This window comes from Corapipo altera, unplaced genomic scaffold (assembly GCF_003945725.1).
Source record: "Corapipo altera isolate COAL_440 unplaced genomic scaffold, ASM394572v1 48b, whole genome shotgun sequence".
Lineage (NCBI taxonomy): Eukaryota > Metazoa > Chordata > Aves > Passeriformes > Pipridae > Corapipo > Corapipo altera.
The window spans coordinates 17,183,247-17,211,098 of NW_020884884.1; the positions used below are offsets into that span (position 1 = coordinate 17,183,247).

Consider the following 27,852-nt stretch of genomic DNA (forward strand, 5'->3'; position numbering starts at 1 on the left):
ACCATGGCCTCAGTTGTTGAGCTTGTCCAGCTCCCTCTGGATGGCATTTCATCCTTCAGGTGTGTCAACCACAGCCCTCAGGTTTGTGTTATCTGCAAATTTGCTGAGAGTGCACTTGATCCCTTCGTCAATGCCAATAATGAAGACAGCACCTATGCATACCAAGAATCCCCAAGTCAGGGCTGGCCAATCATTAGATTAAAGCAGCTTTGAACTGGACAAAACTCAAACTGCTCACCTGCCCATGAAAGACTCCATGGCTTGCTTAGCTGGGAGCTAAGATGGAGCACTGCAACTGAAATTCCAATGACCTGCTGTCCTCTGCCTCATAGGGACAGAGGGAGAACAGCTTTTCTGGCAGCGCATGTAAATCTTCACAGCTTTTCAAGGCTTCCTGCAATTGTCAACACTGAACCTCTCAAGCTTTCCCAGTCAATTCTATGGAGGAAGAGAGGACTGTTCTGATCAAAAGAGCAATGCTGCTGGCCAATGGTCAATTACATTTTTGAATGAAGGAGCCTCCTAACTGATCTATTATCCATTTTGCCATGTTAAAAAGGTTGGACAACGCCATGTCCATATGTACAAACAAGGTGTGCATTGTATGGGTTTGTTAAATAGCCCCAAATATGCAATGCCAAAAAAGCTAGGAGGAAAAAAAAACAAACCACACTCCAGTAAATAAACTTAAAAAAGGTTAATAATCGTCAGCTTGAAAGCCATAAGGAATGCCCTAAAAGTATAACCAAGAACTTTAGATGCTGTCTCAACATATAAGCACCAAAAAATTACTCACGTGAGTCTGATTACATGTGAAACAGCTTGTCCATATCTAGTTAAAAATAAAAAATGCCCAAAGGAAGCTCAAAAAAGATTAAGCCTTAATTCAGTCATGTGTATTCATGTATTTGGGAAAATATTCCTTACAAAAATTAGACTCCATAGTCATAACAAAAATTAATTCAGAGAAATGTTTGTGCATATATATATACACATATATGATTCTCTTAAGTAAAAGTAACTTATTTGAAGTAACTAAAGTCTCACTTCTCATTCTAAAATTAATTAAAGGAAAATCCAAGTACTCAAGCTGTTTAATAAACACAGTAAGCAATGTCATGGTCAAAGAGAAAAAGAACAGGGTTTTTGCTGAAAATGCACCAAGAGGAAATAAATAGTTTTCTGGATAAGTAATAATCAACAGCAAACTGCAATGCCATTACGCTTTACAAAGGACAGAGTGGAATGTGTGGAAAGATTAGAACAAAAAAATAAAGAAAGCTGTAAAAAACCCAGATACTTGACAGAAGAATGAGAAAAGGACATGGCTCAGCGTTCTGCAAAAATGATTCAAATAAATCTATACTTTGGCAAATAGGAAAAGGAAACAGAAAAGATGTAATAAAATCCAGTTATTTTTCTTGGCATTTCATTTGACAGCAATAATATCTAAGGTCATCTCTCATATAATCTTACCCTAAGTAGAAATATTTTGCTTCTGTTTACATTGAGATTGGACAGTAAAGTCATTATAGTTTGTTCATGTGGTAGTGTTCTTTTCTTGTATGGCTCCTCACAAAGTAATACATTTTATAATTGGAGAAAGAAAAACCAGATTTGTATAATACCAATGAGTGTTATAGGTAGCAAAGACAATTTTACTGGCTTATAAAAATTGAAACAGGGAGATGGCCACAAAAAAATATAAAACTTTGCCAATGAGTTCATACTATACACAAGAATACAAAACTCTCAGGATACTAACTTTGAATCATCATCTCTGTCTCCTACTATACCGTATCTTTGGCAAGGCTTATGAACAATGTTTCCATCTCTCAAAAGTCTTAGCTTCCCCACGTGAACTTTGACTATTTTTCAAAAGTTTCCATTAGCCTTCAAATAAAAATCAGATAGTAGGGTTCTTTTACAGAGTAAAGGGTATTCTCATAGGAATCTTTATACCTATATATGTGTATGTGTGTGTGTATACATACACATACACATACAGAGAATTAGTTTGAAAGCATTTTTGTCCAGGAAAAATGGAAAAACACCCTAAAATGTTTTGAGGGACAGGTGCTATGTGGTTTGAGCTTTACAGTACCACTACCTGAGTTCCAAAAAATGGTAATGTTAGAAAGATGTTTAAGTAATCACTCTAAAAGCTTGACTGTAATTATAAAATACAATATCCCTACACCTTCTGATGTTGTCCTTTCTCTTTTTTTCAATACATTGAGGATGACACTAATAATGTCAATAATATTAACGCATCAGTCTCACGCAATGTATGTTTGCCATGTTCTGTATCATGTTAAGAGCAGGAATGAAGGCACTGATCTCTATTAAAAAAAGTTCTTTCAGCCAAAATTCAGATCAAAATGTTACCGCTTATAATGCAGTACCACCATTAGAATAAAAAAAACAAGCCTAGGTAATTGCTGTGACAGTAAGCAGAGTAAGACTGTATTTTATGTCCCCCTTCATTACAAATCCATTTGGCATCCACTCTAATTGCTAGCCTATTCTCAGAAAAAAAAAAGTTATTTGATGGGTTGGTGGATGTCATATGTGCATTGTACATTTATAGCACTTCCATTGTAATTCAACATTAATTATATTTCACATTATGTACTGCATGATGCTGCCATATGAAATGGTCCAACTCTGTAAATGAGAAAATTAAGCTCACTTTTGTCTGTTCTAATCCCATTTTACCCTTATTACACTTCAGTATCAGAACTCTCCTCTTTTGTTGTATTACCAAATCCACAAACACACAAAACACAGCTCTTTCACACAGAAGAGTAAAAGCTTTAACAACCTTTAAAAAAGAAAAAAAAAAAAAAATCCAAAAAAATAATAATTTTCAGCAATTCCATATCATTTTAATATATTTTCCTACTGTTGAATTCTTACTAGGCTCATAAAACACTAATTGAGAGAAAAAATGGAGCACTAGTTTCCTGTCATCATAGATATAGAAATAATAAACATCCATGACAGCAGACTATTGGTCAATGATTTTAAAAAATGTGTCACTTCATGTATACCCTGACCTCTTCTCAGTCAGTTTGACATTTGCTCAGAGATGACTAGTGTTTATTTTCCCATAGCTGTGTTTATCACAGAAACATAGCATAAAAGAAAAAGACAAAAAAAAAAGGGCAGTTAGAGGGTTTTCATCTTTTGTTTTGATAGAGAGCTATCCCTACTGAAATGAACCTGATTATTAGTACAAAATAAAGAAACTAAAAAGAGAATAGTACAGTGGAAGATACACATATATTTGTGGGAAAAAAAATATTTTAAAACATCAGAATGCTTTTTACACTTTCTCTGATGCCTCACAATTGACAGAATTTATAGAGGTTGGGTCCTTTTGTAGGAACTTCTGTTGCTTGACTTCATTTCACCAGTACACCAGGTGACCTTTCCAGAGATCCTCTGCATTTTTGAAGCCTTAATTGCTTAGTGTGGACAGACAGGTTGAAAGCCCAATTATGTTCTTCAAACAATTTACTAGGTAGTCCTTCTATCAAATATTTATGTCAAATGTGACACTTCTCAAACAGAGGCTAAAGAGCCCATGAAGATACGGGGGGAGGGGGGAAGGAAAAATAAGAAAATATGAACAAGACAGGAGCTTTAAGACCACCCAGATTCCCTTAATCCATGAAACCGTTCTTGTCCACCTTTGCTGACCCTTTGAACTAGACTTACCAGAAACTTTCTAGGAAATAAGGCAGAGAGGTTAATGTCACCTGTTTGCTCATAAACATTCTTCCAAAATAGACACATGGTTGAATAGGATGCACAAGTCTTTAGTTTAAGAAAAGTATTGGGAATATCAGACCAATTATTTCTGTACCTGTAAGCAGGTGTTACTGTATCCAATTTACTACAGTTTTAGAGTAGAACCTCATGAGATGTTACTTGACTCTGTGGGAAGGTTGCCCATACTAGACCAGAGGACCAGATCTCGTTTTCTTCAGTGAAAGTGGGAAAGCCTACATTCCCATATGCAATTGGTTATCTTCAGTAGCTAGTTGTCGCGTCCACACCAAGAAATCAAAGGATATGATGACTCATGGGAGACCCCAGCTACAGATCCCTCAAGCCACTTAGGCAGAGAAGGCCTAGATGGGAACTCCATAGTCTTTCCTCAAGAGCTCAGCTGATCTGCCTATTTCCCTTCAACAGAAACAGGGCCTTTCTCTATTGTTTCTCAATATTTAGATAAGTAACCAAAGCCTTCATCCAATTTCCATGGGCTTGGAACCTTACAAGTAAGTGCTAAAATCTTACAGACTGTAAACTGCTTGTGGCTGAGACCCTTTAAGGTACATCCCGCTGACCAGCTAAAACAGAGAGACAAGAAGCCCATACAGCAAGCTCCTCCAGAGATGATCATAGACATGATCATCTATGTCCTGAACTGAAAAATGATAGCTACCTAGGCCAAAGTAGTACCTTTATAAGCCATATTTTCATTGAGTAGTAGTTTAGCCATGCTATTTTCTAGCTAGAAGAAAGTGGTAGCAAGGAATCTATTCCTGCTTTTTATACAAACACAGACTCCACAACAGTCTAACACGTGCTGAAAGTGTCAACCAGTGCCACAAAAATTGGGAACAAATCTGGGATATCTTTAGGTAAAATACCTAGAAAACATATGTGTGCATAACAGCTGTTAAGTAGAAGTTTTCTGAAGGTACTCCAACTGTAATAGGTAGAACATTCCTTTTAAATCTCAGAAAGTACTAAAATGTTAAAAAAACCTTCAGGCTCCCATACAAAAAAACCCTATAGGTAGATGCTTGTAGCTTCCAGGCCATTTTCTCAAAGGAATAACCTACAGTGCCTCAGTAAAGTGAGCATTTACTGCATCCAGGAAACATTATAAATAAGGTGAATGATTTTTTAATATTATAGATAGCTTTCAATAAAATCTCCTAACAATACTGCTCCAGTTAATTACACCATTCCTGGACATGTTGATGTCACCAAGGTTTCAGTAGAAGAGTCATGTTTCTGAAACTTTATTGTGCACCTATAAAAGTTTCATGTTGAATTACTGGATTTTTAGTGTAATTATAGTATGTCAATTACATATTTATAACAGCATTACAGGGCTTGAGAACAGAGACAGTGCTGGCATTCTCTAACACTTCAGAATTAGTCAGATAACCTTCAGCCAGGTATCTCTGCACGCAGGAGCACTGCAGTCCTGGGGTTGAGACTCAGACAAAAAAGAATAAAATCTGCAGCCTTTATTCAAAGGACTACAAGAATCAGCATGCCACACATACAGCAAAGACTTGTTATGCATGGATCAGTCACTGAATCCATAAAGATTTATTCAATATTCTTCCTTTACAGTCAGAATTTCTTATGCCATTTCAGAAACCATGACTGCGTCCTGGACCTGTGCCAAGCTTCCTGAGCACAGCAGCCTACCCTATGCTTTGTATGTGCAGTCTCAAGAGTACCCTGTGAAGATCTAATGAATCTCCTCATCACTGCTCTCTCTGAGCCAAAATCAGACATTGTAGTAGCAAAGATTTTTACTGCAGTCAAAGGTTACAGATAAGTTAATAATACAAAAGACCAATACTCTGGGGAGACAGTACAGGTTTGGGATACTGCAAAGGGATACCACATCATCTCATCAACCCTTTTTTAAAATTTACTTGACCATTCAGTTTGGTTTAATATAGATACTATTGTTAATTAGCTAAAAATGAAAAAAACCAGCAAGAGAATATAAATTGCACAAGGCTTCTTTTATGGTAACTTACGCCTCTTAGTCCCTTTTCATTTAATCAAACTAGTCTTGTCAGAATTTGTCACTTAGTATTTGCAATAAAACTTCTGGTTATGATAACGTTTGTCCTCTATTATTCTTAAGAACATTTTCAGAGGTGCTGCCCTAGGGATCTGCAGAAGACCTGACATTTAAAAATCAGTCATTTGATATTTGGAATTACTTAGAATTATACTAACTCAAAATAAAGGTTGTGTATGCATAAAAGTGCACAGCCTTTCTTCGCGACACCTCTATCTTTCTTACCTTTTTTCTGAGCCACAATATTTTTGGTACTTGAAGTCCTGTAATAGCAAGTTCACATTCAAGATTTAACCAATGTCAGTGAAAGAAGTGTTAATTGCTCCCAAGTTACACTATCTGTTGGCTGTTCAACTACGTTTGCTACAGATGCTGATATGTGAAAGCCCAGACTGCAAGACAGTTCACTGCAACACCTCCAGAACCTTGCAAAGCCTGTTTGGATATAACATTAATTCACCAGAAGCTGGTCAGTTCTGGACTTCCATTCATTTTAGTATTTGTCAAAAGTAGATTTTTAATAAAAGTTCAATCCTTCCATTGGTTTAAAAAACAGAAAAGCACAGTTATGCCCATTGTACAGACCATATATTCAAGCCTCAGATAAACATGACCTGTACAATTGCTTCAAATAGATCAATACCAAAATGGGAAGAGAACTTTCTCTCCTTATTTTTGACTAGTGTGATATTCAGTGAACTGTCTGGCCACTTTTGAGTTATTTCAAGATTTACCATTGTCATTTCTAGTATCCCAGTTTAAAACACCTACTTTAAATGCATTTTATGAAAGCATAAGTAACATTAACGCGAAATTGAAAGAGATTATTTTTTTTTGAGAACAGAAAGAGCAATACACTAATTATTACTTAAGACTGCTTCTCAGACAAAAGGTAGAGAGAACTGCCTAGCTTCATATTTAGTCTTCTCATACTGGAAATTTGCCAGTTAAGACTTTTCTTCCTTGCATTATTCTAAGATTCCTTTAAGAGACAACCTAATTAGCACAAGGTCTCCAAACGGGATGACAATTTATGCTGACAGTTAAATGCTGAGTTATTCTTGTTTCTCAGCTTTAAAAAAATGGGAAGAACCAGAATGGTAATGATAATTTCATATTATATAAGATAAAGTGAATTATTATGCTCACATTTGCTCTTCAGTACATAGACCATAACACATCTTGTTTCGAAGTCAGACCCATTTTAACTCAATCGCAGGGCATTTAAATCAATTGCCCAATATTGCCACATTTGGCAACAAGCATTGCCAACACATTTTTTCTCTCTCTACTCTGCTTTGAAAGTCAAAGTAATCACAGAAAGGAAGTTCACAGATAGCATCCAATTTCAGAAGAGGGCATAAGTCATCCCATGATAAGCTATTAGATGTCACTGCTGGACTACTTTTGGTCAGTTAGGTCGAAGCTATCTGGTTTGGTCTGCAGTTATATTGACACACTGCAGACATACCCAAGTCATCTTTCCTTGTTTAGCCTCAGGCCCTGTTATGGTGGCCACAGCAGAATACACAAAAGTACAGTTGTTTTAAATGAAATACAATAACAGACCCTTTATCAGGATACAGAAGAACCCAGAAAGGAAGCAGAGATGTAACCTACCTGGTCTTTATAGAAATACAGGTCAAGATTCAATGGATGAATTTTTAACAAGAGAAAAATAATCAACTTTTGTATTTTTTATTGGTTGTTTTAAACCATTGTCACTGATTATTGCAAGATTGGGTTTCTTTCTCATTATTCCTGTGAGCAGAGATAAAATAAAGCCTTCAGAAAAATACAGTGCAATGGAAGAACTGTCCATGGAATACAGACATTTTCAAAATAACAAAAAAATAAACCCCAAAAAGAACCTGATCCTTATCCCTACTGTGAACTGATTTATCAAGACCTATACAGTAAGAAACAGAGAAAAATGGAAAACGCTTTTAAAGGACTATTGTTGCAATCCCAATTAAAGCAAAAACAATATCATTATACATTCCAAGACGAAAAGTTTGCAGCTGCAATGATACACCTTTTCAGCAATCTGAAAGTGAAGCTATTTAGAAGAATGAGAACAGCTGACACTTCCCCATTGCTGTCCCCTTGATTCATGTGTCTAGATGACTCATGATAAATAAATCCACATATTTGAAATGGTCTTTTTTATAAGTCTATGAACAAACCACATTACCATACCATGGAGATTTCAGAATTCCAGATAGACCAAAAATTTATTTCCAGTGTCCCATCTATTTTGCAAATCACTGCACCAAAACTCTGCATTATCCTGTCAGATTCCTGCAGTACTCATTTTTCTGCTGTGCTTCAGTGAACACTTCACCAGCTGCACCTTTCTGCATTCAGAATAAAATGAACATGAAGAAAACTTTCAAATCATCAAAGTGGAAAAACGATTTTTCTTTTCTCCTCCACTTTTCTTTATATCCACTTTCTCAGGTGCTTGCAGAAATCAGTATATGATCATCTGATTGCAGGAGTTAAGAGACATGATGAAGCCACAGTCACTGCAGGAGGAAGAGCTTAAGCTACCTCTCTCAGCTTCAGTTGTTTTCCTCACCACATCCTTGCTCCTTTCCCTCAGACTAGAATATAAGCACTACATTTTATAGACTGCTCTTTATTAAAAAAGATAAGAAAATTGTGCATATTGTGTATTAGAATGTCTTGAAATTTCAGTATTCTAAAAATCTATTTGGTGTTTCTTTCCAAGAATGACAAAGCAGGATCAGTCCAGAGTAGAGATGCCTTGTGTTTTTACCTGGAATAGTGACTTGCAGCTCATCAAGAGTCTGGAGCTGGCTGTATGGCTTTTATCAAAGCCAGGAATGGCACCAAGTGTGTTCCTACAGGATTGGAAAAATTTAAATTTAGGAAGATATTAAACACCTAGTCACACTTCTCAGGTGCACTCTGATCCGAAGAAAGGTGCTGTGCAAAGTATTACAGAAGAGCCAAGTTGGACGTTCCTGGAGAAAATCTTGCCATGATACCATAACAGAGGAAGCTTTACACACACCCCTCATCACTGTACAAAGTCTTGCATGAGAGCAAGCACTAAGCAACGGAGGCACAACTAACAAAGGTTTAAACAGATCATACTTTGCAAAGGGCAGTGAAGACCAAAGCTAACAGGTAGTCTGAGCACAGCAGTCCTCCAGGACTCTCTTTTCAGTCAGAGGAAAAAAGAGCATGACAATATTCAGAGTACAATCTAGATGCTTTCTCTTAATCAGATTACTTGTTGGCAGCTTTGTTCAACCACTTAGTGAAAGTGAGCCAAGTAATTAAGACACCGATTTCTGTCTAGCCTCTTCTAAAGCATATTTATTATTTCTTCTTCTCATAATCTTTCCCTAGTACACACCTTCCTTTTCCATATTTACTTAAACAGATTTGGTCTTGTTAAGTCTTCAAGGCACTCTACACTTATGTTTGTATTTCAAAACTGCCCTGGAAATCAGTAGGATGTCAGTAGTCTCTACGTCCCACTGAAAACAGATAGAGTGGTGAAATAACACCATTAGCTGATGACACACACATTCAGGGCAAGTGGTGTTGCATGCAACCCTTACCACCTGGTTTGATCCATGAAGAATAGCAGTAACTGGCAAATCTTGTTGGTGTCATTAAGATGAGTCTTGAGAACTAGCCAAGCTATAGATACTACACAGAAGTATGTAATTGGTGCTTCCCTCAGGGAAATATCTTAATTTGATTAGTGTTGAACCCAAATTGTTTTCATTAGCTATTACTAGCCATGCGGGAAAAGGGCCTCCTGTGCACAGGTGGCTTGGACATCTCTTCATGCTTTCAGGACCTCTGTTTATGCCAGTGGGACAGTGGCATAAACTATTAGAGGCAGGGAAGTGATTCAAATTAATTTTCTCTGGGCTAGCAAGGCCATTTAATTTAGTCCCAGGAGATAAAACAAGAACTTGTAGCGACAAAAACATCTGAGTCTGCGGAAGCTGGGCAAAGGAGTTCAGGGCTCTTTACCAAGAGTCCGCTTGAAAGAGTTCTGCTGGCTTGGATTTTGCCATCCCAATGTGAAAGAAAAAGAAGCTTTAATTTATTTACATGTGAGTTCATTTTCTCTGTCCTACTTCATCACCACCATCCCACTTGCAACCTCTGGGTTGGAAGCCAACTTTTTCCAGAACCCTTTTTTTCCAACCATATCAGTAAAGTCAAATCAGTCCATACCTCTGCTACAAACACAATAGAAAATACCATGAAGATTAAGAAATGTATGCCTACAGTTACAGTTTCTACTAAAACTCACTGTTCTCTGAATTTCAAAATAAAGTAAAATATAAAAAAGTTTCCAAGGCATAAATCATGACAGCTAGACTGGTTGTCTGCCATCACAATCCCAGGGAAAAGTAGCTAAAATCTGACCTCAGACTGTGGTTCACACATATTTTCAATGCAAATATGCAACTACTTTCAAATCTGCAAAATCACAATGTACCGCAGTTTTATGGAGGCCTATGTCTAGGCTTCCAAACATGTTCTCCATCTCCCACAAGTCTCATACTTTTAGCAATAACTCTGAAAAATTACTCTGATTCAAGACCTAGTATCTTCCACTACTCATAGTTTTCATAGTCCCTCAAGCTCAAATTCTCCTTTACCTCTGGATGGATTACATCATTTCAACTGACAGCAAGAGAATTAATGTTATAGGATAGAACTGGAGTTGAAACTATTTACAAAGTCAAGTCCAGCTGGGGAGCTCAGCCCTTAAAGACAAAGCCAGACATCAGACAAGCAAACTTCAGAAGACAGAAGCCAGAAGACACTGCAACAGAACACCCATGCCAACATTCTTTAGTGTTGCAATATTTTAGCTTTGTGTTACTTTAAAAAATATATATATTTATAAAAAAGGTATCTCCACACACAGCAATTATTTTTCATGAAAATAATATAATAAAAAATTATTTAACTGGAAAAACACTTGCTCATTGACAGAAACCGGATAAAAATACCAATCAGCTTGCCTCAACTCCTGCTGCGGGAGAACTTAAGGGGCCAAGAAAGTGGCCAGCTCTTAACGTTCAAAGCCCGTTTGCTCTCTTATATATCTCTGACTTTGAACTTTCCATACACTCCCTGGTCATTCCTCTTTCCTCTACTCACTCCTGCCTCCAGGAAGGGAGCACTGCTGGGAGAAAAAGCCTCTGACTCCCTGCTAGAGTTATCCAGAAGAGGGTTTATAACCGGGAAGAACAAACCACAGTGACTTGCAGGATGGAGCCAGCTGGGCACCACACACCAGGGAAAATAGCACAGGAGATATTTTGGCTTCCCTGAGCACGATATCTCATTTCCTTTGCACCAGGCAAAGCAGCCTTTAGTGCTGCTTATACCAAAAGTTGTGGCACAGAGTCCAGACAGTCATTTCTACTGCCGTTGCTGCTTAAGAGGTTTTCTGGCTTCAAAAATAGGTTTATACAATTCTTTTAATGATTTCTATTAGCAAATACTCATTTATTAGGAAGTCCTAAACTAAACAAAGAAGGAAGTAATCCAGTGTGCTGAAAAATAATTCTTTCACAGAATTGAAGCCTCTTGATACTACTCCTCACCATCAACCTTTCCCCTATCCCATTTTTTTCAGTTAGGGTTTCACAGTCCATTCTTATATGCCACTGAAGCTTCATCTACCTCACTGCGGGTAAATGGGGGCCATGAAGGCTTATTTGTGAAATGTGGCATTGAACTTTATTGTTATAATGCTGGGAAAGAGCACTGGAATATATTCTAGTGTCTTCTGTGTTCTAATCCCTCTGTGACAGGACTGGAAACCAAGCAGAGATACTCTCCACAGAACATTACAGCACTTAAGGTAAATACACTGAGGCAGATAGCTGAATCCTGACATCTTTTTGTACCAAGTCTTCCACTCCTCTTTTTCCTCATTATGATATTTTTACAATTATATGTTTTGATAAAGAGAAAACTTTTTATACAATGTTATTCTGAAACCTCATTTTTTCCTATTACTATATAGTTGCCATAACAACTTGATGCAATACCTTATTTAATAATAATTCTCTGCATCCCCCCTTTTTAGCATTTTAGTTGTCATGACAACAACATGGATTTTATTTCAGACCTACCTCCCCACATTCTTTCATGTGTTTTGGTTGCTTTGAATGAAATCAGACTCAGTCTTCACTAAAAAGACCAAAAAGAAATTTGATGAAGTGCCTAGAGAAGAATCATCTTTTTGGAAAAATGTTCTCACGCTGTTGTATAACACATAACTATGTCTTTTCCTGATGTAGTCATGTTTACTTTAACAAAAAGCTCAATGTAAATACTGTGTTTGAGAGCTGAATGCATAGAATGGAGCTATATAAACGTCCAACATTCTGTCTAAAAATAAGCAATAGTTATTGATTAAACAAAAAGAAGATAATGGAATTGTTTAAACTAAGCTAGATATTCTTTCAATTTGTGGCTTATAGTGAAATATTGTCTTCAACCTCTCCTGCCCTACAGCTAGGTCAGATATTTATGTTACATCAGAGTGTTAGCAAAACTATCTAAAAATATTGTTATTTTTCACTCAAATATAACATCAATTGAGAATCATTCTAAGCTTCAGTGGGAAAAAGAATAAAATATTGTGGCAATCTTATACTGCTCTAAACTATATGCAGTAGTGGAGATTTACTTCCTTTTTTTTTTTTGTGAGATGATTGTCATGAAATAGTGAGCTAATGTAAAAAAGCTTCCAAGTCAGTGCCCCTTTTTCTGTTGAATATCAGAATTTACAAATTATAAACTGAGATTTGAAACTTACAGTATCATGAGTAGTAAATTCACATCGCTTGTATATAGAATAGACAGATCATGAAGTTCACCCTGGAAATAACTGTTCATAGAGATTTCAGGCCAAAGACTGAACAAGTTCTTGTCTCTTCCATTGACAGCAATACAAACTCTGTTACCTGGAACCTACTTGTTTCCTTCTGAAAAGAGTGTTACTACCTTATCACTTGAAGTGCTCTACTTTTTTCAGCTGTTTGAATTGTAAAATTCAGAGTAATATTTACATAATATTTATGAGCTGTGAAAACTTAAGATCAACCCAAAAAGATTTCCAACCACTTCCTACTACACATCGGAATATGCTTTATTTATCTGCAGTTCTTACAAACGTTTTCTCAACTGCAGGAAACGTTTTAGCTTTCCCTGAATATTTCAAGCCTCTTTTCCCAAAATGTGAAATTCAGTGTCATCCAAAGTGCAACATGTGGTTTCTAGGCTGCAGTAGCTATAATGATAGGAATGGTGAAACACATGTGTAGTGAGGGAGATAGAGGTTATGAATTTTAGAGACATGAATCTTAATTTTCATTTTATTGTTTCTGTGGATTGGTATCATATGTGCTGTATGCACGTGCAGCTTAAATCCCTCTTTAACATTTTCTTCAGATCTACTAAATCGTATTATCTGGGCATCCTAATCTGGATCTGATGTTTCTCTCTAAACATTCTACTTCAATGTACAAAGCAGAAGCAAAATATAGAAAAGAAGGGGATTGTCTGATTTTCAGAAATATGGAGAAATAATTTATTTGCAAAAAAAATGCAGACAAGTCTAGAACACAGAGTAAAAGGAGAAGGAATGGGAAGTAGTGAAAAGATCTAATACCTTAATATTTTTCTTAGCACAAGAGCTAAGCAAAAATGACCAAAAGTTAAAACATAGAATTTTTTGTCACTTATTATCAGTGAACTTAGTAGACTAAAAATTATGAATTTGGCTAAAGAAATAGCTGCAATTACCAAAGCAAGATGTAATAAAAGAATTATAAGTCCTTATGCTCATTTGTTAACTGCAAACCATGTGATATTGGAAATTTCCTACTGGTAGAAATTCCCATGGATATTTACCAGCTTATACACAGAGATACATAAAAAGCATGGTAATACTGACAGAAAGCAGTGTGTTTTGTACAAGTGCACAACATGCATTTTAGAGACAATTTAAAGAGAAACTAAAATAACATCTAACTGTTTGGAAGGGAAAGACTTAGATTAAGGGAAGGTGAAAGTGAGTCTTTACAGAAAAGAGAAATCTGGTTATTTAAATCTTGCTGCTTACAATTATAAAGCTACTACATGCAGCATCTTGGCTGATTTATTAATCTTCACCTTACCCTTATCTTTCAAAATGCTCTTATCTGTTACCATTTGTGTTAAAACACTACAAAACAACTTGCTTTGTGTTTCTTTTGTGTGAATTGAGAATTTATTTAGGAAAGAGATAACATGAATGCTTCTCATTAAAAATGCCGCTGCTCTAATTTTCTCTTAAAGGAAACATAAATGTTCATATTATTCTGAACTTTATATTGGAATAAAAGGTAATTGACAAGAACAAGTACCAGTACAAATGCACTCCCCTTCTCCTAAAACACATTTGTATTACCTTATTTTTCAAGTATCAGCACTCTTACCAATGAAAATCCAGTTTCTGTGTTACTGCTTTACTCTGGGTGATAACAATATTTCCCAAAGTCAGTTTCCTTTCAAATGATCACTATCTGCTCAGGCTTCCATTTAGTGTTTCAAATACGAATTATTACCTTTTTAGTTGATGACAGAAAATATTATATGTCTTATTTTTATATATTTACATTTCAAATATGAGATTTTTGTGTGACCATTTTTCATCTCTTGCCATAGTAAATCTGGTTACCAGTTTCAGTGAGTCAAAAAAAAAATCAAAAAAAAAAAACAAAAAAAAAAAAAAAAAAAAAAAGAAAAATAAGAAAAAAAAGTCTTTCTTATTTTCTTCACAAAATATTCTTATAAAATAAAGCTGAAATTCAAGTTGCAGCTACAAAGTTTATATACTTTGATGGTATTAGTAACTAGAAGAAAATCTGGAATATCTACTAGTATTTTGCACCCAGTGGTATTAGAATCCTATTTCAAGTAGGTTTGCAGAGCCTGGCCTCTTAGAGTAGCCAGCTCTGAAACTGTATTTTTATAAATACCCAATATCAGCCTGTTGACTGCAGCATACTAGATGTTGGAGAGGGTAATTTATAGATCTCATTTTATTTCATCACATAAAAAACAGAACTGGAAAAAAAACCTAGATTTTTTTTTTTAAATATCCAAATTTAGAAAATCTTAATTATCCATAAGCACTTACATATGTTTGTGCACGTGGGTACTTTCTGTATGTGGAAAGAACAGACAGGACATCATGCCTAAGAATAAGAGGTTAACTTGTCCTGCCTCCTGCACACCCTAGTCCACTTTAAGTATTTATTATCAGAAACAATGCAAAGCAATTGGGGAGGGGAGCACGCAATGAGTAGGTGAGTTCGCTATAACAAACAGTTGTAATCACTCAGCAGCATAGCTGGTCTCTATAGTCAAGACAATATGGTCTTCCACACTATGATCTTCCTCTAAAATTTCCCTCTTTGGACATGAAGCATATCACAAGTAAGAAGGGGGGCAAAGAGGCTCTAGAAAGTAACTTCTGCAGGTGGCTTAGGTACTCAACAAGTCCTAAGGAGCTGCCTACATATTTTCTGGGCTGTTCTAAATTGTGTCAGCCACAATAAGGTCCAGCACAACAATTTGTCAAGTGGAGATTGCCAGAATGCATTAACCCTTTGCTTTCCAACTCTTCTTGACACCTACAACTCACTGGAGTATACCTCAAATACAGAAAAAAATTATAAGTTACCTGCTTAGACAATCTTTATTGCAGAATTTTGCTGCTGTAGAGGCATACAATGAACCCAGGAGTGCCAGAGACTCACTTAAGGTAGTTTCTTCGTAACGCTGCTTGACAACTGCTGAATCAAACTGCTGGAGATAAAAAGGCACACGATCCTATTCCTGCTCAACCAGAACAAAACCAAAACAATGACTTCAAAGGCCCTGGGTTCCAGTGATGGCAAGACATACTTTTGAAAAATGGAGGCAGGCATCAGCATGGGCTGGGCATAAGAGGAAAGAAGAGGGCCACTTTATGCCTGAGGAACACATCTGAAGAAAAGAAGGTGCATGTGGGACAGAGTCCATGTCATTAGCCCCTGTAAATGACTCCCAAAAGTGAGAATAGAAAATATGAATATGGGAAAGGGTTGATAATGGGATTTTCTGCGTCCTGTCCCAGCAACCCTGAGTAATGTGCTCTAGGGAACACAGCTTAAGCAGAAAGGTTGGACTAGGTGATTCCGAGAGGTCCCTTCCAACCCTAGCCATTCTGTGATTCTGTGATCTGCTTCTGTGTGTGTTATGCAGCATCTCTGTCAATCATAACTGATCATAAAACACAGCTCCTGGTCACATCTTTTCCCAGACAGCTAGGAAAATAACTTATTTTCTTAGTGACAGAAGTCTTTCTGGGGCAATTTGCTGGCAATATTTGTAATAACGCACAACACCATTGCATCCATTTCCACTGAAAACAATGGCTTTAGCTCACAGTGAACAGAGCCAACATTATTATTATTATGCAGAATCACATTCTGTGTCATGGCACCTGGGAATTTAATATCGTAGTGTTGCCTTCTTTTTCCAATGAACTGATTGACTGCTTTGATAGCAGCGTTAATTATAGCATTGGCAGAGCTGTAATTAAATTAACATGATCACAATTTACCATTGACCAATATCAAGCAATTTACTTCAGACAACTACCAGTTAGCTATCAAAAAACACCCTCGAGAGAAATGATTTGCAAGTTCAGCTGTTAATCTAATTGAAGTGCAAACAGTACTGTGATTACTTATCAAAACATTATGTAGTCTAGCAGGTCACATGCCCTTTGGACATCTTGAAGCCTTCACTTTTTACCTCTGAGCAGGTATGAGGGGAGAAGCTAGAATGAGTACTATCAGTATCATCTCTGTTAGAAAATGAAAAACCTATCCCCACTTATACATCCAGCCCCTGGCATGTTTTACTGTAAAACACTGCAAGAGTAATGGGGAAATGAATATAATCTTACTGATCAAAGACCACACAGCAATTAACAGGGAGTATTCTGTTTGGAATTTATTTTGACATTAAGTCAAATTGAAAGTATGCTGAAATTTTAATAAAACTTACATAGTTATATATATGCAGAATTTTTTCAAAAGCTAAAAAAATTTTGATCTCAGAATAATGAGTTTTACTGATTTCTACTGTTGGTTTAGTTGTTTCAGTCTTTGGCTTGGTTTGGTTTTTTTTGGTCTTGATTTGGATTTTTTGTAGTTGGTTTTTTTGGTTGATTGATTTGGGGGTTTTTTGTAACTTCATTCATGTATAAGATCTTTGGGGAAATTCCAGACCCATCCTTTCTGCAACATATCTAAAAACAATCAATATGTGAATTTGTACTTTCTATTTAGAAAGGGTTTTTTCCACACTTACCTGAACCCTTTATATTTTAAACAGTTTAAACATTCACTACTATTTTTATTTTCTTTTTTCTAAATTCAGAGGAAGTAAATTTGAAGTATAAAAATATCTGTTCCCTCCAGTGAACCAGCAGGATCATAGCACTGGCACAGTGTTGTGCCAAGTGAGAGAGGACCTCAGTGTCCTGGGCCAGGCAGACAACAGACACCTCTGTAAAAGCACATCCATACTCTAGACACAAGCACTATATTGCATTTACTTGAACTTGCAAGGTAACACTGCAAGCAGAATAAAAAATTACACCTAAACCAGGAGGATTGGAAGAATTACAATTTGATTTGTAATCTCTGTGAAAAGGAGAAAATTAAGAAATGGAACAGTTTTTGTTCTTCCAAAAATATTCGCAGGTACGTAAGCTGGTTCAGAGCTAATGAACTCAAAGACCTATTCCAGAGTCTGACCATTGAATATTTTTTCCTGTGAAGTTTTCAATTATTTAAAAAACTCCTCAAGTTTCTGACTCCTATTTAATCATATCACAACACAGTAAGGCAAATTATAGATATCAATATAGAATCATATCTACTGTTGAGAATCACCTTATACAAATATTAGTCTAACATTTAACACACAGAGGTTAGGACTGATTCTAATACAGAACAAGAAGCTTTTAGAGAAGCTAGTCAAGGCCCTGTTTTCACCCTTCTTTAAAATTTTCTGGAAAACAAAACAACAAAACCCACCCACAATAACAACAACAAAAACCCACAAACAAAAAAATAAACAAAAAAAACCAGGCAAAAGATGGAGTGGCAAGATGTCTTGCAAATTTACTAAATGCATTGCTCCTCTTTAATAAAAACTCTTTTTTGAATGCAAAAGCAAATAATACGACACTGTTAGGTTGACACAGGCAATAAAAGAAAGTATAAACTCCTGAGGTCTGATTATTCATTCTGAGGGACTTCTGTTTACGAGACCAGCTGAGCTTTTGCGTTTCACTCACCCTAGAAGAAATAAAAGGAAAATGTGTGCAATACTGCTCTTCCTCTATATTTGCTATGGTCACTCTGAAAGCACATAAACTCTTCTGCCCCAGGGTAAAAAATTTAAAATCTCCAATACAATCTCTGGAGAGATAGTGGACAGTCCATAAACTGTTCATTTCTCACTTATACTATTATATACTAAAGACAGAATAAAAATATTATTACACCAGTTCACAGGAATTGTCAAGCTTCACTGAGGAGAGGAGGAGAAAATATATTACCATTTGAATCTGATTGATACTATTCAATCATGGCTAATTAGTGATGCTATAACTTCACTTTAGTACTGTCAGCACTTAAGTGGTAAAAATTCACTTCAAATAAAGTTGGCTATTTTGGCATCCCAGACAATTTCACTTAGGACATTGCACAAAAGTTATATCTATGGTGAAAACACTGGGATTGTGGGCAGACTAATCATAAAGAGAGGTACAACAAAACCCCTCACCCATGATCCACAGGAATCTATTTAGTATCTCCAGCATTCATAATGCTCTGAAAATACTAACTACACTTTGAGCAACTTTACAGTTGACCTCAGGATCAAAAGGAATTACTCACTTGAAAAAGGAATGCTCAGATGGCTGATGCTTCAGAGTATAACTTGATGGGAAGTCCCATTCAAGCTTTGTGTCTACTGAAACAAGTGAAGAGAACAGACAGCTTTAGTTTTGTGTGCTTGCAGACATGAATTGACTGCTTGTTCTGCTAAGTGGTGCCACTGAAATAAACTGTCTTAAAGAAGGCTGATCTAAAACCTTCTGGCTCTTTCTCAGAATTCTTTCCACTGACAATAAGAGACTTCAGTTCTGGCCATAGCTTCATATGGTTAAGTACTACTCATCAGAATCAAAATTAGGTCCAAAATATGTCAGTACAGACAGCAACAACTGTTACCTCAACAATATTCAAGTCTGTAGCTAAATGAGGTGTATTACTGCTGTGAGTTTTGCAAATCTTTATTTAGTTGGCATTTTTATTTTCTTTTAGCATTAACCAGTGCCACTTACCTTACCTTTCATCTAGCACACTGGCATGAAAAACAAATAAATACATCTCCAAGCCTCAAAAAAATTCTGCATTTTCCTTTAATTTTCCTTACAAATTAAGTGTTTATTCCAGTGATTGCCACCTAAGCTAGAGCTGGCAAAATTATTGCCCCAAATAAATCAACAGCCTGGACATGTAACTTTTTTTTTTCCATTTGCCTTCTTCAGCTCTTTTACCATATTTGTTCGTTGCACCTGTGCTTTGGCTGTGTGAGACTATAAAGGTACTTGTTGGCAAAATATTTTCATGTTTCCTACATTCTCCCTTGGCTTTGGCTGACCACACTGGGGTAACATAATATCCCTTTGCTCTCTCATACAGATACTTCCATAACAGAAAACAAAGAAAACCTACAAACCAACAGTGGTTAACAAGTGATATATTGTAATTCCCCAAGTACCACTGCAAAGACAAAACAGTTTCCAAAAACTTTCAGTAACAGCCTGGCCACTTGATCAGCTCTTTAGAAAATATGTTCAAAAACACTTCTTCCAGCTACCTATGATATCACACTTCAAAAAACACAGCAAAAGAAAAGGCAGAGGCCTTAGCTGAAAACATAGGCGTGCTGCAGCAGAGACTCATATGACCTCTTCTGCTCTATATGTGTTACACTCAAAATGGCTAGAAGTACAGAAGAAAGTAAGTAATCTTATAGCTCATTAAGGTTTTTTCAAAAGATACTGACTTAGGATCTCATCCATCCTTTTGATTACCACAAAGAATAATTGTGTAAGAAAAGAAGGAATCAGGAGGAAGAGGGAAAGCTGTGTTTTTCTGTTCATATCCCTCTTCTGCTCCAGCTCTTTAGCACATCCATCACAGATTTGCATGTTCCTCAAGGAGCTTGTCATAATAAAAGGCGAGATGCTTGCAATGTCAATGGAGCTGACGGGGGCAGTGCCCCCTAAGAAGGTTCACTGAAGTGAGCATGACTATTTGTACAGCAAGACAGTGACCCACCAAGAGTTGAGGCAGACAATATCCAGCATTAAAACATGACCTTTGGTCAAGAACTTCCCCAGACAATTCGTCTTACTGGGATGTGAGTGTATTCTTGGACTGAAAGCTCTCTTTGAAAGCACTGGGTTTTGTGGGTTGGTTCTTTTCATTGTTTTTAAGTCTCTTGAAATGGGCAAGTTCTCTAAGATTTAGTGGATTTAGATGAAGTGCACACAATCATTCAAGGATGCATTCTGTTAAAAGGTGAAACAGATTGAAGTCACTGCAAAAGGTATAAGATGCTTGGGAGGCTCATTTGACAACAATAGTAATGCATGACACTGGTCAGTAACATACATCTTTTTCAATTAACATTTTATCCACTGGAGGCTTATTTAAGTTACACCAAGCAATTTAAAAGTCTACAGCTCGGTGATGTGTCAGAGAATATATGCTCTCTTATTTGCAAGTCATTAAAAGTCACTGGTCCAGATGTTTTCTTCCATTTTCTGCCATAAATATGAAGCAAAGTCACAGCAGCTGGGGGAATTAGCCCACTTCTGTGCTGCTGAAATTGAGAGAAGAATTCAACTCATTTGTCATTAGCAAACAGATAGAGGAGGACCCGTGCCTTTTCAAAATAATAAACAGTGATGAGCACACTGCTCCCTAACACATCTATTTTTATTTTAAATGCTTTAGCCACGGCTGAAGAGCTTGAAGGAAATTAAGCTTCACCAAAAATCCTATTCATGCTTTCCAAACTGGAATGGATAGTCTATCATTTTACTTATGCATCTCTTTCAATTCTATGCTTATGGAACAGCGGTTTTCTGATTTGTTTCTTTCAGTGTGGGCTACTGATTGTGTGTTGCAGTAAAAGCCTCTTCATCTTGAAGAAAACTTATTACTAGTGCATTGTGGGATGCCAGAGCTACTGTTGAGTGTCCAGTAGCTTTAGCAGTTCATCAGACTGAAACTAGGAACACACAGCGGGTGGGACATCTGCCTGGAAATCTACAATAACATCAAAGAAACACACACAAATTATAATAATGACTCATTATAAACTCTTTGTGCCTCTAGAAGAACACACATATCACAGCTTGTCATCTTGTTATCATCAAGAATGCGAAAATGCCACCTGAAAATGGGTGAAACATATTTTCATATAAACATTCATATTTATAGGAAAGGAAGAAAGTGACAGTATATCAAATTAGAGGTAAAACACACAACACTGATGAAAGTGGAAAGACTCTTGGAACTATGCACACACATCTTTCTAAAAAGAAAAAAGAAACAAAGCAGCCCTATTTTTAGAGACAACGTGAATGTGGAAAACCATTTGTGTTTAGGGGATGGGCAGTTATGCAATATTTGGTAGCCATAGGAAAACTACGTAGTTTTTCAAATTATGCACTTTTTATGTTATTAGGACTGTGGATGGCCCATCCCTGGAAGCATTCAAGGCCAGGTTGGACCTTTAAGGTCCCTTCCAACACAATCCATTCTCTGATTGTATGACTTTTGCATACTCTAGATCATCATATCTGTTGTCCAGAGTCCTCCTAATGTTATATTAAGGTCTAAATTTAAGCCCATATAACTTGTTTCAATTCATAGGGTCTTTTGTCTCTGGTACGTTTGGAAGTACATTCCAGCATGCTGTAAGAGCTTGTGAAAGTGAGGTGAGCCACAGTTCACAACTGTAAGCATGGTATTTGGAACAACTTTGTATCACAGAATGCCTTAACAGTGAAATAGCAATTTTGAGAAAGACTTAAATGATAGAAGGCTGAATACTTAACAAAAAGTGACAAGAAATCTTTATTGACTGGAGGTTAGGCAGACAGAGAGAGAATTCTGCTTCCCTAGAACTCTTTACTCCCAGACTGAACTAAATTCATGACAGACAACAATGAAGTCAAGATCACTTTAAAGAGGACTGGGCAAGCATATACCCCATCCTTAGCCAGGTCCTTTCACTCTCAAGATGGAGAGAGTTAAGCTTTGAGAGAAAAGTTTCTGGAGGTTTATCCAAAATGTGTACTTTACTGAGGACTATAGCTTTGTAAGGCAGTGATTTCTCAGACATACCAAATAAAAGAAAATGCTGAAAACAAAAAATTATTAATTTAAAATTATTTTCTTTGAGGCATCTTACACAAAACAGCTTTCAAAGCTAAGTGCTACTCTTCGAGACACCATTTACAAAACAAAGTTTAGCAGCAGTCTCTATCACCTCTGACTGTTCCTCACCAAGAAGGTAAAGTCAAAGGGTCTCCATCTCTGATGAGGATATCCTATTAGAAGAGAAAAATTTACAGGAGCAGAGCAGCATCACTAACAGGTAGTGCAGAGAACCCACTTTTCAAAATAATCCTTACAAATAATGTTGCAATACTTCCTTGAAAAAGAACAACTTTTGGTTGCAAATTGTCACACACGAATGGTGATCTCCCAACACTTCCAGCAACTTCTCCAAACAGCCAAGTTCACTCCAGAGTGAACCTGAAGATGTTAAAATTGCTGCCTACTGCACCAGTGTGTAAGAATAAACATGTACCCTAGGACAGAGGTAGTTACAGGTTATTAAAGGAGTGAAATAGCATAAACACTTTATTTTTTATAAATACTGGCTAGTGTAACAAACAGGTAAAAACAGTACCACAGCAATGGGCTTGCCTATGGCCAGCATCACGAGAACAGCTTTGAACCTCCTAGTCAAGGCCATTTATCAGCATGCAGTATAAACCACCTCTTATCACTTTCACAGCCACTTCATGCTGGATGAGCAGTGCCTCTCCCCAGCTGTCTGCATGCTATCATGAGCACAGTCAGCACAGCAAAATCACAGAAATCACAATGGTAAACCCACTGTCACCTCAAGGGCAACTTTTGGCAAACACTCCCTTTTATATTAATCCAACTTCTCCTTCAAACACAGTTGTGATCCATTTGTTCACTGGCTTTTCCCATCTAAATTCCTCTGAACAAACTGTGCACCAAATAAGAACTGACAACAAGCAGACATCAAAAGTGACTTAGTTCTTTGGATCACTTAACTCCTGAGAGGCAGGCACAGCAAAGGAGACACGTGCATTCCCTATGCAGCAAGGTTTGTGTTTTTAAGAAAATGTCCCATGCAAGCTAATCTCTCAAAATAAAAAAAAAAAAAAAAATGGTTTAATGAGAAAGAGGAAGGGAGGACAATAAGGGGAGCTCTGGTGATTTCTTAGGAGATGACAAGATAACTTAGAGAAACAGAGAACAGGAATAAATGCTTCAATACCAAGCAATACAAAGAGCTAACAAAAAAGGAAACCATTCAGAAAGAAAAAAGGCATAAATCTGGAGATGCCCAGACAATAAAAAAGGAAGCATGCAAACAAGGAGAAGAAATAGCAAATCGTTTACCAGTTATATTTCTTCACCAAATTGGTGAAGGAGGCTAACAGTACCAAGGACCACCTACCAAGCACCAGTCTCCAGACACCACTGAGACCTGCTCTTCTCACTCTGAAGAGCTGCCATGACACCATGGAGCTTGCTGGCTCCCCAGGGCCACAGTGCTGAAGCCAGGACCTGTCTTCATTGCCCAAGCCAAGGGCAGGGCAGCCTCAGCCCCAGGCATCAGGCAGGTCACCTCCCACAGCCACACGGCTTCACCTGGGGTCACCCTGCGTACCTGGGCCCTGCAGTGTCCAGAGGCCACAGCCACCTTTGGGAGCGACTCCTTTCAAGCACTATCCCATCACACTGACACCTCCTCCCATCTCCATAACTTGGAAGTAGATTAAACCACTGCCTCCTCTTTCCATTCTTCATTTCTTTCTCTGGAGGTCAGAAAAAAACCCAGGCACCTGCATCTCCCTAGAAAAAATTATATTTTTATTTATGAAAACTTATTTTCTGATTTACTCCACAAAGTCCAATCTTTTCTCTCTTCCAAAAACCACCTGGCATTTCAACCCAGCAGTCCATGATATCCACACATATAGAGGATCTAATTCAGACAGCAGAAATTGATTTTCACCTTAATCTCACAGCATTTAACAGAAGGAGATAGTGGTGTTCTTTTACTGGCAGCTTGACTGACCACTGCTGCCAGCAAGACTGACCAAAAGTGGGATCCTGAGGTGACAAAACTAGCAGTAAGTCATCACAGGTACCTTATCGCCTGAGTTACAGTATTTTTCTTACCCTTGCTACTATCAGGTGGCCTCATGCTCCACTAAAGGGGACAATTACTGATACTCAAAGTAATGCTATTTCTTGTGGGAAATATAAACTTAAATGAAACCTAAACAATATGCTTTGCTCTTATGCAATTATGTGTGGTAATAACAGGCAAAAAGACAACAAAAATAATGGCAAGAAATAGGCAAAATCACAACAGTTTGAGAAGTTCTCCATGACACATCTGCTGTTCTTTAAATGAGAAAATCCGTTCATTGCAGGACCTGCTTCCTGAAATCAAAGTTTTCTCTTCTAATACCAATCACTTCCAGCATTACTAAAGCCTCATTCATTTCCTTTCTTCTGGCCTTTCTTGTTCTGTTTTTATGAGAGGCATTTTGATAGCCTAGAACAAAAAACACTTAAAACTTTGGAAAGTTCAGTGTCAGTTTCCAAAAAGCATTAAAATAAACTTTCATGGTAACAGCAATAGTTAGTGCAGTCACAATCAAAATGATATTCAGTAAGAAGTATAATTTCACAGCCCCGTAAAACCAGATACAAATGTGAACTCCCTCAAGTGAGACTTATTCTTTTCTTAGTGTTCTTTTATTTCTACCTTTTATTGTTTCCAGATACCATCCTCCCTGTTAGCTTCCAGCAGCACTAGACAATAACGCGAAATTACTGTGATGTTGCCATGCATTAACAAAGCCAGCCCAAATCACCTTATCCTGGGAAGCTGACCACAGAACTATTCCCTCCTGTGATAGCAAAGTATTAACTGTTACTCTCCCAAAGGGTCAGCTTACCTTATTGTTAGAAAAGCACCCTTAGAGAGAAGACAAACAACTTTATGAGGACACCATCACATACACTTTCATATAACCTACACAGACTATTGCTGTTTTATCTTGTAATTTTATTTCCTCTGTGGGATCATTTTATTTTTTCCAACAGAAAATTGCACATTTTAATACCTTTATTTTTTCCCATTATTGGGAGAACAGTTATACTTTGGGGCTATTTTCAAAGATGCAATCTTTAAATAATACTGAGAGCAAAAAAATTTAAATGGATCAAGGTACTGGAAATGCATGACTTGGAATAGGTAGTCCTTTTCTCCCTTACTAATCCGATCTCCTCCGCCAAATTTACCTCAAGTAACAAAGTAACAGTGCCATCACAGGGATTCCTCTTACCTATCAGGTCAATATGAGAAATTTAGGAGACTAGTAAGACATTTCATTAACTTGACAGTTTTTTACAGTTAAGTAAATATATATCTTTGTTTACTTAATTCTAAAACAAAATTTCCATATATTCGTTTCATTCACTACCTTCACAGCAAGACTCTCTTCTAAGAACAAAAAGATCACCCTTCTAGAAGAGCAGAGGTATCTCAGATGGATGCACAATGCCTCTTCCTCTTAGAGGAGGAACTTGGATTCACAGCATACTTCACAGGTAGGAATGCTACCTAGAGTAAAGAGTTGCTCTTTATTTTTCTATAAGTATGTCACACAATGCTGAGCTGCTCCCAACAGCAAACCCTCAAGAAAACTCTACATTCTGTTCACGTCAGACAAAGATATGAGAGACAATAAAATTCACATACAGGACTATCTTGCTGCTACTGCTTTATTTTACCTCTAATACTTATTATGGGAGAGTCACTGAGAGAGTCAGTGACCCAAAATGGTCAGATCAGTTTGAAGTGGGTAGCAGCTTTGCTGGTACTCTGGAAAGAGCCCAGCAGCTTAATAGGCTTGGTGGCTTAGCTAGACTAAAGAGGGGTGGAAAAAGGCAAGTGAGCCTAAAACAAATATTGGTTGATCACGGTTCATGCCCATTAGCAAACATATCACTAAACACAACTATAGGAAACAAGACTTACTGTTCCATATCAAGCAAAACAGAGCAAAGACTGTATCTGCTGACTTTTACTCCTACCCACATTTTTCCTGTTCAGTGAGGAAAAAGGAGATACCAGCTAAAAATACACTGTCTCACCAGAGCTGTTTATGTTTCAAACAGTAATTGTCATAAGCAGCTGAAAGTGCAGTAGAGAGTACATTGTTGTTGCCCCAGGTGGTAACCAAGGAATCAAAAGATAAGTTTTTCTCAGTGGATTTTCAGACAACACAAAGAAAGATTGCAAGGTTTTTCTTTGTGTTTGCTTAACCCATGCTGGAAAGTGGAGTCTTTAAGTTGTCATTAGAATATCAGAGATAACCTAAAACCATCATTGAGGTTGAATTCCCCATTAAAATGACTGAGAATTAAAAAGAGCTGATCTTTGCTCATGTAACAAGAAAAAATCAAGCTAGACACAATGAAAAAAAATACAAAGAATCAATTTTAAAAGCTCTGCAAATGCCTGACTAAAGAACCTATTCTTTCAGCATTTCTAGCATTAATGCCACTGCATAAAAAATAAAAAGATTTATTGAAAATGTTAAAAGTAATGCATTATCAGATGTTATTTGCAAGCTAACCAAAAAAAAGATAAAATTTAATATCAGAATATGTGACCCAAACAGAGTCCATTAATAGTCCTACTTACCAAAAACATTCAAAACAGACTAAACTAAATGCATTTTTAGAACATTTCTGGAAATAAGTTAAATTGATCACTGAATCAAAATATCTGCTAAAAAAGCAGCAATTAAGAATCTTTGAGATGTACCTTGTGAAATTATTCCCTCTCTATTTTACTGTGAGACAAAACACAGGCATGTATGGTGCAAGTACACCATACCATACTCAATCAGATGTGTTGGCCAACTGACAATGAAAGGTTTAAGTCAAGTGACACATCCATTTCCTAGTGAAGAGTTTTACTATCTCATGTATGGCTTCCAAACAAACAATATCTAACTACCATTTTTTCCCCTCTCACAGAACATGCAAATTGTCTATGATTTGAAGAAAAACCCTCCCATAATCATAACTTCCTGATGAGCTGCTGAATGATGTACCACTTATACAAAAAAATTTGTTCCTTTTTTTATCATTATTTCCACAGCCAAATATATAGTGTCTTCTTTTAACATCTCAGTTTAATGCCACCCAATAAAAATATTTTTTAGTTAATATTATAGCACATTCTTCTAAAATAATTGTTATGAGAATAAGAGCTTCTTAGTCATCTTCTCATGGCTGGTTTTGCTCTATTCTCTTGTAATTTTGAGTCTCTTACAGAATATATTCTTCCCCATTTTGCACATTATTCTTTTCATTTAACTCTAGTAATTAGATGCAAGATGCCTAAAAGTTAGCCTTCCTTTACAGGCTATGGGGAAAAAAAAAATAGAAGACCACTAAGGTTGGTTCAGCTTATCTCAAGAACCCCCTTAAAGA

The 27,852-nt window shown here is 36.8% G+C and overlaps 1 long non-coding RNA gene across 1 annotated transcript in view; it reads right to left on the reverse strand.

Annotated features, from left to right (window-relative positions):
• Nucleotides 1-8,065: 8,065 nt before the first annotated feature.
• LOC113946334 overlaps nucleotides 8,066-27,852 on the reverse strand; it is a 32,550-nt gene continuing 12,763 nt past the window's right edge. The window contains exons 2-3 of the long non-coding RNA XR_003527394.1: nucleotides 8,631-8,715; nucleotides 8,066-8,205 (exon numbers count right to left, since the gene is read on the reverse strand). This is a non-coding gene — a long non-coding RNA (uncharacterized LOC113946334). The remainder of the gene's footprint in view (nucleotides 8,206-8,630; nucleotides 8,716-27,852) is intronic.